Genomic DNA, 14,042 nt, shown 5'->3' on the forward strand with positions numbered 1-14,042 from the left:
CTGGAAATGGCCTCACTTTATTGAGACACATCTTTTCAGCTTCATTCCAGTGAGGTTTCCAATGAGGAACCTGAAAGAAATCTGTTAATTCTTATCTTTGTCTATGCCTGGGGATGGGAAATTGTTGGCTGAAGGGAACCATGGCTGATGAATCCTCATAGACCACGAAGAGTTTGGATGCACAGATTTTATGCCCTATTCTAGCAGCCCTGAACTCTCTTAGGTTTGAGAGGTACGGTCTAGAGGGAACATTCTCAGAAAGGAGATTAGCTCCGGACCTGTGTTTAGAAACCATACACAAAAAACTGTTTCAAAAGAGTTACTCACTGAATATATTTATTGTTTCTATGAGACAGAAATTCATCAAGGTAAAAAGACAAAATAGTCCATCAAGTGTGAATATTGAGTTGATGGAGTGGCTATTTGATAAAAGATGCTCTTGACTTGAATGAATATGTAGCCATGCTCTGAGTCTGTTTTTATTCTTTTGGTTTTGAATACTCTGCTGAATTATCAGGTTCTGAGGCTTTGATATTATAAATCCGTAAAGGCAATAGTGTAAACAAAGTGAGTAGGTGTATACTGGTCCTAAATCAGAGCACCCATCAATCAGAAAAACCAGCCCATCCTCTTTGTCCTCTCGATGAATTAAGAAGGAAAGTAATTGTTAAGATGTGGCAAACAGAAGAGAAAATGTGAACCTTAGATTTAAATAATTCATTCGCCCAGACTGCACTTAAATTTTAGAGATCTGGTTTATACATAAAATAGAAACAGTGGTCTTATATTTGTGATGTTTTCATCCATTTCACATATATATTACTAAAGTTGAACTAAATTCCTTAGATAAAATAAGTTAGTGCATTTGCTTTCCGTGAATTTTGCTGAAGGATATAAATGTTTTTATTGCTGCAATGAGCTACCTGAATATCATGCTGTAATACAACATTGCAATGCTTAACCTGAGGTAAATCAGCATGGCAGCTTTATTCGGAAAAAAAAATTGAAGTATTTTAGATTAACTTACCGCATTAGCAAGCATTGCATGGAATTTGCTACAGCTTTTTTAGTGTAAATGCATTAAAATCACATGATCCCTGTGTAACCCTAATACCAAGTATTCTCTCATAGAATTATCCTAGGAAGACACCGTGGATCAACTAGCTGTAATCTCCTCTTGTTGTAGGACAGTGTGGGATTTCATAAATGCTCCCAGGGTATCCCTACACGTAGTTGGAGGCAGGAGGCAAGAATTGTTCTTCTTCTCTGCACCGCTGGGCAGATGTACACAGTTGGGTAAGAATAGTTTAGTCCTGTAGCCCCCAAGCACATGGATGTGTTGATATGCGAGCCTGCAGAGCAGTCCTTCCAGTGAACTCAAAGTTCAAGTGAAGTGTCAAATGTCATGTGAAGCCCAGCGTACAGCTTTACCAGGTGATCAAGATGACTGTCGAGTCATAGGCCACCGCTGCAGTTGCCAAGGGATGGAAAGTAATTTTCAGCATGTGATTCTAAACCTGGTGGAGGAAAAGGATGTGGCATAGCAGCACCTCCCTGGGCTCCAAACAATGATTGGTTTTGTGGAGCTGCTTTTATTATTATTTAAATTATAAAAGTAATATTTGAATGCATGGTTACTGTAAACGATTCAAACAATCAGACGTATAGAGAATTAAAAAGAGGAAGTCCCTTTGCACTGACTCCTCACACAATTCCAGCTCTACCCCCAGAGGCAATGGTAATTGTTTTCTAAGTGTTATATTTTGAGGCTAGGCCTAAGCATTTAAACTTAATATAGTGAAATGGTTTAATGGTTCTTATAATGGGACTCATTCATAATTGAAAATCCCATTATATTTATCATATGCCCATTAGATTACATATGCCTATTAAATCCCTATTATAGCTATTTTTTCAATCTATCTTCAAATATATTACTACAGATTAGACCAGTGCATCAAATCCAAAAAGGAGAACTCCTTTATATCATTTAAAATATTGTAGTTGCTCATAGGTAGTTTTGGTATTTTTATAATCCATGAATTGAAAAAGAATAATCTACAATGAAGCCACCAACACTTTTAAAATAATTAATGTTTCTTTTTATTATAAAAGCGTATGCACACATTTTAAAAATAGCACGTACATGTGCACAGCGTTATTTATTTAGGCTGTAAACAATGATTGATGGGCAAATAGATTGTCACATCTCTTGTGGAAATTAGCTTCATCAGTGCTACCCGGTCTACCCATCCCCCGGCACACACACACACACACACACACACGCACACACACACACACAGCAGCTTGGGAAATACCAAACTATAGAAACTGTCCATCAAGCAGGCAAGTTCACTTAAAGTAAACTATATAAAAATTGTGGGGAAAACTGTTCTAAATGGGTCATCATTTAATTTTTAGATATTTATGTGTTTTGAAAAGCAAATACACTTTCTATCCCAGAATAGCTCAATTATGTTTTGATTGCGACACCAGATTTTCCAAGGATCTTGGATCGCAAATACTGTAATCATTTGTACATAAGTTGATAATTGCTTTACAAAAATAAAAGCTTACTGTGGTGGTGGTGTAGTGTGGGCATATGTGGTATTTTCTGTCATCCTAGAGATTTCAAAAGGGGCTTAGCCTTATTGATTTTGGAAAATGCATTGTTTGGCTATGGATGACTTAAGATATCTGCGGCCTTTCAAGGAAGGGAGGAGGTAATGCGCCAGTGCCTGCGCCGCTGGCACAGCTTCCTCAAGTCAGGGGCTGGCAGGGGCCTGCCCACCTCTTTGACCTTTAGCACATGGTTTTGCTTTGTGTTCTTGGCTTCATTGGTTTCCTGAGCAAAGACCTCATAAATGAAAGAGCATTCAACCCATTTATCCAAAACTCTCCCAAGGAATAAATCTTTTATTTTTTTTTTATTATAAAGTACATTCTCAGTGACCCATCCGCTCATTCCATCATGGGTACAGGATCCCACTGAGGAGTGAGCAGTTCTAGGGAATACATTTAACCCTGTAAAAGAGTTATATTTTACTTTAATAGAGGCATATTTCACATGTTCTATTGTATTTATTACCACTTTTTTTCCATGGGAAAATGTCTTAGAAGGAGTACACATAAACTTACCCAAGATTTGTGACTCTTCTTTCAATTTCCTTTTTTTTTTTTTCACTGAAATGGAACAGTGAATTGATTGGAGCCAGACCCAGAAAGCTTTCATAGAGGAGAAATAGATGGACTGCTTAAAGCACATTTTGAGGCCACTCGTGCTAAATTTAATGAATATAAGCAGAACCAGGTAACTCCTAATGTAACCTCTAATTCTAAAATTGATCATTGCAGCCATCTGTGTGCTATGGAGAAGTTTGTTATTTGCTGCCTAAAGTTTAAGTAGCATCCAGTTATGCTTGTTAAGCTTAGTACGTTTCACTTCTCGTAGTTGCACAAAACAACTACAACAACAAAAAACCCAGACCCAAAGGCAGGTTATCAGATAATGTTTTTCATAGAATGCCAGAAAACTCGACCTATATTGCCCAAAGTCGTCAATTGTTATCTCAGGAGAAAAATAGTTTCTTTTCCTCATATCTATCTGGCTAAAATTTACAACTTCCTGCTGGGAAGAAATCAGGGAAAAATAATAGCACAAGAAGAAAACAAGGCGATAGCCCACTCTACCTGCTCTCAGTGCCAGGGCGTGCTGCCCAGAGAAGTTCAGGGCAAGAAAGAATGATAAATGCTATTGAGGAAGCAAGGTACAAAGGGTCTCCAGGACCCTTAGAGACAGAGGATTCTAGATCTCGGCTTGAAAAACAACAGCAGTAATCAAAGTACTAAAATAACAGGCATAATGTATATCCAGGGACAGTGCACCGGTGGCTCAGTGGCAAGAATTCTCGCCTGCCGAGCTGGAGCCCTGGGTTGAAGACCTGGGTTCGATTCCCAGAGCCCTGGGTTGGAGACGTGGGTTTGATTCCCAGAGCCTGCCCATGCTGAAAAATAATAATAATAATAATAAAGTATATTCAGGCAGCATAAGTGCAGTAAGAATTATAAGCCATCTCTTATGGACCTCCTTTTCTCAAGCACCTACATTCAGATTCAGTCCTTATGTGAGATTCTCAGTCTACAGGGGCCTCACCTATTATTGTTTTCCAAATAATATGATATGTTTTTTAACATGCATTCTAAAATTTTACTCATGTACTTATGCTATTTCTAAACTGATTATTCCTGCAGCTAGCTAAGGAATGGCAAACACTTTCACAGTGAAAAGTTTAGCTCCCCATTCCTTTAGAAAGCCTATTGAGGAAAATGTGCCAGATCTGGAAGTAACAGATGTGCATTTCCTTTTCACGTCTAAGTGCCCATCAATAAAAACCTTAGGCTGAGAGCAGAGCTTTATGCTTCCTAAGAAAAGATGCACTGTTCACATACCGGGTCTATTTCTTGCCCTGGCAAAGCTTCAAAAGTCTTGCTGGTCTTGAAATAAAGAAATGTCTGTTCAGTATGACCCATTCCAGGGCAAAGTGGGGTCTCTCCATAAGTCCCAGTCCCCAGCTCCCCACCGTTTGCAGGAACTTCTGCAGGACCCCTGTCATGCCTCTCTCTGGTCAAGATGGCTGCTGCTGTCTGCATGCAATGTGCCTGAGTCTGACCGCGAAACACTTGAGATAGGAGGAGACTCATCATCCAGCCACATGTCAGGCCAGGATACTACCCTTTGAATTAGAGGAGCTTCTACAGTTTCAGCCATCTGTAGGGTGTGTGCATTGAACTTTTGGTTTTGGTTTGCTGTTTTCTAATACATATGTACAGACTCTGCCTAATTTTTCACCTATTGTACAAATAGATGCCAAATCCATTTCTGAAAAAAACTGGCCCAGAGTAAAATGCCTGTGCAAAAAGTGAAAACAAAAGTAAAGCAACTGCTCACAGATGGGTCAAATTCAATTGTCATTGGAGCTACCTGACTACAGACATGGTTTGTAGCTACCTGACATTGAAGCTACCTGATTGCTTGACTTCTATGTCAAGCCCAGAAGTCATGTTCACTCCATGAGCTAACGTGGCATGGTTTACTGTGAAAAACTCCTTCCCATCTTAGCTCAAGAGTCTTAATTTTCAGAACTAGCTTCTACCCTCCGTCAAGGTAGAGATCTAAAGCTTCAGCCAAGAAGCTTCACAGCCAAACAGAGAACATAGATCTGTCTCATTGTTTGTGCTTACTACTTACAAAGGTAAACAGATGTCCTACTGAAATCATTTGTGAAAGAACTCATTTATCAGCTAATTTTTTTTATTAGAGAACTTAGGGGTTTATAGAAAAATCATGCATAAAATTCAGGATTCCCATACGCCATCCCACCAACAACAAAAACTATAAAACACTTCAAGAATTTGTGGGTGACCCTCGCACTAGGGCCATGCTAATCTTCTGTTTATAGTTACAATTTTAGAAGCAAGCACCAGACTAAAATTCTTTAAATAATTATCAATTACAATGTTTCTTCTCCTAAAAAGACTTGAAATTATATGAAACTTTTTAAAAGCCCATGACATATCAGATATTTGAAATTTCTTACTTGTGAAACTTTGAAAACGACATGAACTTTCTTCATCCCAGGACTTATCATATGAAATGGTTATAAAGGAAAATAAAAATATTATCAATTGTTGAATAATAATTCAACAGTTCAGATCTAGGTCAGTTAAGATCAGGAAAACCAGGCCAGATTATTTTTAGGGCTTCATGCTGTATTCCTCCATTCTCACAATATCCCTGTTTGATTATCAGATATACTAGCTGCATTCATTTTTTTACAGTAAAAAAAGTGAAGTTATTTTGCTTAATTGTCAATATTCAGAAAACCTCATTCAAGAGACAAATACATTTGGTCATACCCAAAGCGCGCACACATAAACACACACATACACACACACACACACACACACACACACACACACACACACACACACACACACAGTTCAGGGCCCCCCCCTGGGCTTCTGCATTTCCATCACTATACTTTATGATCTGAACTTTACCTGTCTCAAGAAGTTTATGAGATCCTCTATTATCTCAACTCCTAATGGAATACATCAATATAGAAAATAGTCAATATAGTTTTGTTGAATGAAAAAATGAGTATTACAGGAGAGAAATTCAGAAGCTGATTATAGAAACCCATCCATACATGGCTCTAGCCATGTTTCTTCAGTCCATCTAAGGAGATATTGAGATATACTGACCCCCTGCCCTGTGCTAAGTTGTGGTGTATGAGACAGCATCTGCTCCCAATGAACTGATGTCATGAAAGAACATTTGTTAGAAATCTTACTTCCTGTCTGCTTGGATGCCTGTTACAAAAATGTGGTAGACTATAAAATAGATACAGTAAATACTGTCACTTTTTATTAAAGAAGTTATAGGTTTACAGAAAAATCATGCAAAGAGTACAGAGCTCCCGTGCACACACGCATAGACACACACACAAACGTCCCCCACACACACACACATGCATGCAGTTTTCCCTATTATTAACACTATGCCGTAGTGTGGTATCTTTGTTGCAACTGATGAAACAATATTAATATATTTATGCTATTAACTACAGTCCAAAGTTGACAACAGGGTTCATTGTTTGTGTTGTATAGTTCTGTATTATATTTTATTTTGATCTTGGTGACATATAAACAACCTAAATTTTTCCCTTTTAACTGCATTCAAATATACAATTCAGTGGTGCTAACTACATTCACAATGCTGGGCGGCCATCACCACACCCAGTACCAGAGCTTTCTTATCACCCCAAATGGAACCTCTGTACCAATTATACATGAATTCCCCTTTCCCTACCCAGCGCTGGCCCCTGATAACCTGTTACTCTAATTTCTGACTCTATGAATTTGTTTATTCTGATTATTTCATAATCAGTGAGATCATACAGTATGTATGTCTGGCTTTGGTATCTGACTTATTGTACTCAACATAATGTCTTCATGGTTCATCCATGTTGTTGCATGTCTCAGAACCTCATTCCTTTCACAGCTGAATAATATTCCATTGTCTGTATAAACTACATTTTGTTTATCCAAACAAAATGGAATACTACATCACTTTTTAATCATGAATTTCAGAATCATCCACACTTACCTTACTAATTTAGTTTCCTAAATCTAGCCTCATGTAATAAAATCATGATACATTCTCCTCCATTCAATATTTATTGTTTTTTCCGAAACTGAATGCTTAAGTGATGTGTTGCAATCACCACATCACCAAGATTCAAGGTGTTAAGTGTAAGAAGTGAGACTGAGGAGGATTTCTGTGTTTGTCTTTCTCTATTTGTCAGACTTTAGTTCTCACATTATTGCCTTTTTCTATAAGATAGAGATCTCAGAAGAAGAAATGGTGAACTCTCTCTAACACCAACACTCTGAATTTCCTAAAGATAACGGTATTTACATACAGCAAATAGCTTTGTTCATCTTCTAAATAATTAACTTTAAAAATAGCTGAAATGATTTTTACCCAAATTTTTTATGCGGTTTGGATGACACATCTAAAATCTTCTCCCCGCCTTGTGGTATGATCCCCAAATTGGCTCCAAAGATAGTTTATAACATCATTAAACAAAGACATGCTACAACTATTGTTTTTCTACTTTATTAGTATGACTGACCATGTTTATAAGAAAAGAAATAACAGTATTTTTTTTAAGTCATTTTGGTTGGGTTTTTGTTTTCCCTGTAAGTATTTTATCCAGGATGTTGTTCAGTCATTACAAGAACTTACAGCTTTAATAACTGTCACTTAGGCTTTGGTGGCTACGTCACCAGTTGGATCTCATGGGAATTGTTGGGTTTCCGTGGGAGCACAGCTGCCTCAATCAGAAAGGCAACTGTAAAGACCACTGATAGCATGGCAGCGTAAGAGACCCTGGGATTAGAATAATACTCCGTGTGGAACAGAGGAAATCTTGCCTGGATAAGTTATAGCAATATGAGACAGTCTTATTTTTCCAGGGCTGCTATAACAAATACCATAGATTCGTTGGCTTCTACAACAGGAATTTATTGTCTCAGTTTTGGAGGCTAGAAACTTTCAACACACTAGAAAGTCTATTAGCAGGATCACCCTTTCCCTGAAATCTATAGCATTCTGGTGGTGGCTTGGCGACAATCTGTAACTCAATCTCCACCTCCATCATATGGCTGTCTCCTTTTTTCCCCTACTGTTGTGTCCAAATTTCCTCTGCTTATAAGGACTCCGGTCATACTGTATGACTGTTAAGTCCTCACCTTAATTAATAACATCTTCAAGCATTTACAAATGGGTTCACATCCACAGGACTGGGGGTTAGGATTTGAACATGTCTTTGTAGGGTTCATGATTCAAGCCACAACAAAGGCCTAGTAGTATAGTGTATAACTGTCCCTGTGTAGCAATGTGTGCAATTAAGAAATCACCTAGATTTGGGCACAAAGGTATACAAACCAATCTTTCTTAACTAGATACTCGCTAGTAAACCAGCTCTTTGGGGGTTGAGAGTTTAGTAGAAGGAATGGCAAAAGCTCTGATTTTGGGTGTTTGCCTATTTCTGTGTTGTAAATTCCACCTCCACCACCAATTTCAATTTACCAACACGATGTCCCTGAACACAAAGTTGGAAAGAGATGTGCCCAGTCGACCTGCGTCAGCCCTTGTGAGCTGCCTCGAGCACACACTGGATGCCTGAAGAGCTGTCCCTGCCCCAGACCTCCCTGGGACACTGGCTGAGATCTCTGCTGTGACCACATCACAGCTGACCTCACCCTTTTGCCACTTCCTTCTCCCCTCATGGGTGTTGTTCCTGAGAACATCCCCAGTAAACTTCCTACATGGGAATTTCAGAGTCTCACGGTCTGTTTCCCAGGAACTTTGCCCTATGAGAAAGAGAAATGGAAAGTTTGTTATCACTGAATCTTAGCAAGTGAATGCCTTTTGTTCCCTCTCCTAAATTCATTTTCTATTTAGATCAACTATTACCTCCACCTGGTTTCTTAATGAATCACAGAATTTGCCTTGATTACAGGCAAGTCAGAGGTGCTTGCTGTTTGGCTCTGTTCATCCTGGTTGAAGTCGTTTTGTGTAGACAGACCACACACAAACCAGGTTATCAAATATGGCCAGATATTGACATTAGAGGTTGACAGTGTAGACATGTTTGTTGTTACAGAGCTGAAGCAAAACTGGGAAGACTAAATCTCATCCTCATATTATCATTATCTTACCTGTCTTGTTATGTCACTAAAATACTTCCATAGCTAACTCTTATATGTAAGCCCATAAAATGAATGAATTCCTTAGCTATAAATGTCACTGGCAAAACTCCTTTTATTGCCACATGAAGTGAAAAAGAAGGGAAGAAATCAAAGAAATGCAATAGAATAATGTACTAGAAAAGCTATAGTTTTTAGTCCTGGTAAAATTGTAACTTAGTTTAAAACATGTGTGACAAATTTTGAGTCTAGGCTATTTCCCCAGAAAAACACAGCAATTTATATAATCAATTTTCAATTACCTGACCAAGAGGAAATAGCAATAATGGCAATTATCCAAAAGGGCAGATAATGAACAAATACATTTCTATTTGACTTTGAAATATTATTTTGTATTCTAAAACCAACATGTGAATATGGATTTTGTATTGTAGAAATTTGCAAGGCCTCTGACTTAAACAGTGAAATTATACTTTGGCAATCAGACTGAAAAAAGTAGCTTGTATTTTTCATCTTGTCTAGTGCAATATGTTTGTACTTTCTGTATTATTGTTGCAAATAGATCTCATTGTCACTTAGGATAAGATTACATTCATCTTAAAGCAGAGAAAATTTGTGTCTATAAGTTTTGTGGTTTATGTCTTCCCGGCATTGATGGTAATTAAGTATTTTGGTGAAAAGACACCCTTCTTCTCTGCACTTGCTTGGCTAAAATTAATCAGATATTTTGTGTCAAAAAAGTTTTAAAAAAAAAAAGGAAACCTGGTATTCAAGATTAGGAACTATTTCTAAGTAGAATTTGATGTGATTAAACTGGAATATATATATAATCTACCCAATGAAATATTTAAAGGGTAATATACACATTTTCCGCATATTTTCTGGGCCTGCTTTGTTTATTTTTTATTCAGAAAATGCTGTGATACATTTGACTGTACCTAACACAGGCAGTAGCACTCAGTAACTGTTCATTTCCTCATTCTTACTTCCTTCCTTTGCTTAATTCAATCCTGTTTTATATAAGATGCTTTATATTAATGCTTCATAGAGTTTAATAAATGTTTATGGTTCACTCCCTCTTTCATTCTATAGAAACATTTTAAAAATCAAGTTTAAGAAAATATATATGCTAGGATAATGGTGCATGGGTGGTTCAGTGGTAGAACACTTGCCTTCCATGCAGGAGATCCAGGTTTGATTCCTGGACCATGCACCAGAAAGAAAAAATAAAGAAAAGAAAAAATATATATATGCTAGGAAAAACATCTTCCAGGTATTATTTTCACAATGTCAACATTCAGCCATGTTTAAATTCTCAAAAACTACCTCTGTGAAAATTCATTTATCTGTGTTGAGCAAGTTATTTTTAAAAGCCGTAAGATTTTTAATGTACTTTTGTTGAGATATATTCACATACCATATAATCATCCAAAGTATACAATCAATGGCTCACCAGTATCATCATATAGTTGTATATTCATCACCACAATCAATTTTAGAATATTTTCATTATTCAAAAAAAATTTTAATGAGCACCCAAAACATCCCGTACCCTTTATCTCCCCCTTATTTATTTATTTTTGTCTTTATTTTCTTGCTCATCTGCCCTTATTGGATAAAGCCAGTGTCAGTCACAAGATTTTCACAATCACACAGTCAAACCATGAAAACTACATGGTTAGACAATCATCTTCAAAGTCAAGGCTACCGGAATACAGTTCAACAGTTTTAGATAGTTCCTTCTAGCTTTTCTAATACACTAGAAACTGAAAAGGAATATCTATATAATGTATAAGAATAACCTGAATAACCTCTTGACTCCAGTTGAAATATCTTCACCACTGAAACTTAAATTTGATTAATTTCTCTTCCCCCTTTGGTCAAGAAGTCTTTTTCAGTCCCACAATGCCAGGGCCAGGCTCATCCCTGGGGGTGGTGTCACATGTTGCTAGGGAGATTTACACACCTGGGAGTCATGTCGCAAGTCAGGATAGGGTTGGGGGGGGGTGCAAGTTTATTTGTACAGTTGGCTTAGAGAGATTGGCCACGTCCAAGCAACAAAAGAGATTCTCTGGGTTTGACCTTTTGGCATAATTATAAGTAGGCTTAACTTCTCCTTTGCATGAATAAGTTTCATAAGGGCAAGTCCCAAGATCAAAGTTGAAATTTTAAAATACAGTCAATACCATCCTTTACCCTGTATTCTGATTTACCTTATTCCTAACCAAATCAGCCTCATTCGTATCTCTAATTGAAATCTGATCTCCTTTTCATCTTCTTTGACAGTTACTTTATGGGGTACTGCTGACTTCAGAGCTACAAAACTCTGTTTCTGAGCCTCACGTGTCAGATACCCAGAATTCCAGGGAACGGCCAGGTTTTACACAAAAAACTTATAACCTCAGAATTTAGAAATAACATTTAAAACTCAGGAAAAAGTGTGGCTACCTAAGAGCTTACAATCTAGCAAACTTTACAATAAGCCTATTGAACATTCTGTACTCCTTAATCATCAATTGCCCAGTCTCTGCCAACATTTTATTCCCCAATAACCTTCGCTCTCAAATTCAATTCTCAGACTTTGCACATTGTAGTTAGTTTATACTAGTGAGACCATACACTTTTGTCCTTTCATTTCTGGCTTATTTCACTCAACATAATGTTCTCTAGTTTCATTCATCTAGTTGCATGCCTTACAACTTGATTCCTTCTTATAGATACTCAGTATTCCATTGTATGTAGACACCACGATTTGCCCTTCCATTCATCAGATGTACCCTTTGACCGCCTGCATCCATTGCAAATAGTAAATTTTGCCACCATAAACACCAGTGTGCAAATATCCATTGGTGTTCCTGCTTTCAGGTTTTCCAAGTATATTCCTACTAAGAGGTTGTAGGACCTTGTGGAGAACCCTGTGGTTAGCTTCCTGTGCAACCACCACACTGCCCTCCTTACGGGCTGCACCTATTTACTTCCCTACCAACAGCAAAAGGTCGATCTCTCTCTCTCTCTCTCTCTCTCTCTGCACATTTTCTTTAGGACTTGCATGTTTCTGTTTAATTTTTATTTATTTATTTATTTTTTACATGGGCAGGCACCGGGAGTCAAACCCGGGTCCTCTGGCATGGCAGGTAAGCGTTCTTGCCTGCTGAGCCACCGTGGCCCACCCTCTGTTTATTTTTAAACAGTTTTATTCACATACCACACAATCTATCTTAAGTAAACAATCAATGAAGAGCCATAATACTTTAAAGAGAAGTAATAAGGGTTTATACATCCCAAAATTGACTTCATGCTCTCCTGTCTTATTCTTAGTTATGTGACACACTCGCGTTATAGAACAATACATTTTTACATACGGCAGAAAGTTATAAAGCATTTCAGCACTCTTCGTTGTTTTCTTTGGAAATCCTTTGCTTTGGTATTTAACTTAATAGATATTTGACCTAATTTGATTTCCTCTCCCTTTGAAAATCTGAATAATCTCTTCAGTTGAATACTGGCAAGATACTAGAGAGGTAGGTTCAGCAAATGGCTAGAGTGATACACTAGGTTCAAACATGGTTACCCTATATACCAGGTTGACATTGGACAAGGGACTTTCAAGGTTATGGCTTTCTCATTATTAAATGAAGATAATACCATATAACTAAGAGTGTATGGTGATGATTACAAGTAATAAATGTAAATAAATTAGTATATAGTAGGTATTCAATAAATGTTGGTGATAGCAGTAGTTACAAACACTACTTCACATTTTTTTAAGAGCCTGCCTTATTCAAGCACCAATGTAAGCATATTCCAGGTATTAATTCATTTAATCCTTACGACAACCTATGATTCAAGTGCAGTTATTATCATTGGTAGAAACTGTAAATAGCAGTTGATCCAGTGGGGACCGCTTGTGCCTCTGCCATCTCTCACACGACCACTTTTCACACCTGGCCCACACGGCTTAAACACCATCCCAACTACATCCTTATGTACAGAGTATAATTTTATTTGAGGAACCATTAAATTTAAGTCACTCAACTTTACTCTAAACTCTTTCCATAATTCAAATGGTGAGCTTAAAAGTTACACCTCTCCATGTGAACTTTTATATAAATACAGTTTAACCCTCCCAAATCAGATCAACTAAAGGCAGCTTCCAGTTGCCTCCAAAGTTGCTTCCAGTTCACTGCACAAGTCAAATTGGATTAAGCCATTCACAGAGTAGTTGTAAGTGAAAAGGAAAGTGCTCATGCCTAGAAACTCAGCCTCTGCCAATAGTTAAACAAGTGACCTTGCCCAAGTGGTTTCCCCTCTCTGGACCTTTTTTTTTTATCATGTGGAAAGTGAAGATGTGGGCACAAGATCACAGGATAAAGCTGATTAGCCACATGCTAACTCTGACTCTCTGGGAGGCTTTGGCTTTAGCTTCATTAGATCTGTACTTTTAAAATTATTACTACATGCTAAAATTAAAAACTCAAGAGATTTTAGTTAAAATTTTGTACTTCTGTTTTCCTTGGAAATCTGAAAATGTGACATTATTGGTCTTGTCTTTCCTTATGAACATCCATCAGTGAAAACCATGAGCTAAACCTGAGCAGTAGCTGTGCCCTTCAGATGGCACATATGCTTACTAGTTCACCACAGTCTCTACCATTCCCTAATGCCTCACATCCAATCTGCTCCCTCATTTACCCTCATTACCTGGTCTTGTAGGCATCTTTGCAATTCCAAGACCAGAACCTTCATTCTCATTTGTTTATTCATTC

The 14,042-nt window shown here is 37.6% G+C and overlaps 1 protein-coding gene and 1 non-coding gene across 2 annotated transcripts in view; one reads left to right on the forward strand and one right to left on the reverse strand.

Annotated features, from left to right (window-relative positions):
• B3GALT1 (beta-1,3-galactosyltransferase 1) overlaps positions 1 to 14,042 on the forward strand; it is a 605,805-nt gene that overhangs the window by 542,696 nt on the left and 49,067 nt on the right. The gene's annotated exons all lie outside the window — the stretch shown is intronic.
• Positions 5,389 to 5,495, reverse strand: LOC143678542 (U6 spliceosomal RNA). Its single transcript, XR_013173335.1, has one exon. It is a non-coding gene; the product is annotated as a U6 spliceosomal RNA (small nuclear RNA).

This window comes from Tamandua tetradactyla, chromosome 3 (genome assembly GCF_023851605.1).
Source record: "Tamandua tetradactyla isolate mTamTet1 chromosome 3, mTamTet1.pri, whole genome shotgun sequence".
In the NCBI taxonomy this organism is placed as follows: Eukaryota; Metazoa; Chordata; class Mammalia; order Pilosa; family Myrmecophagidae; genus Tamandua; species Tamandua tetradactyla.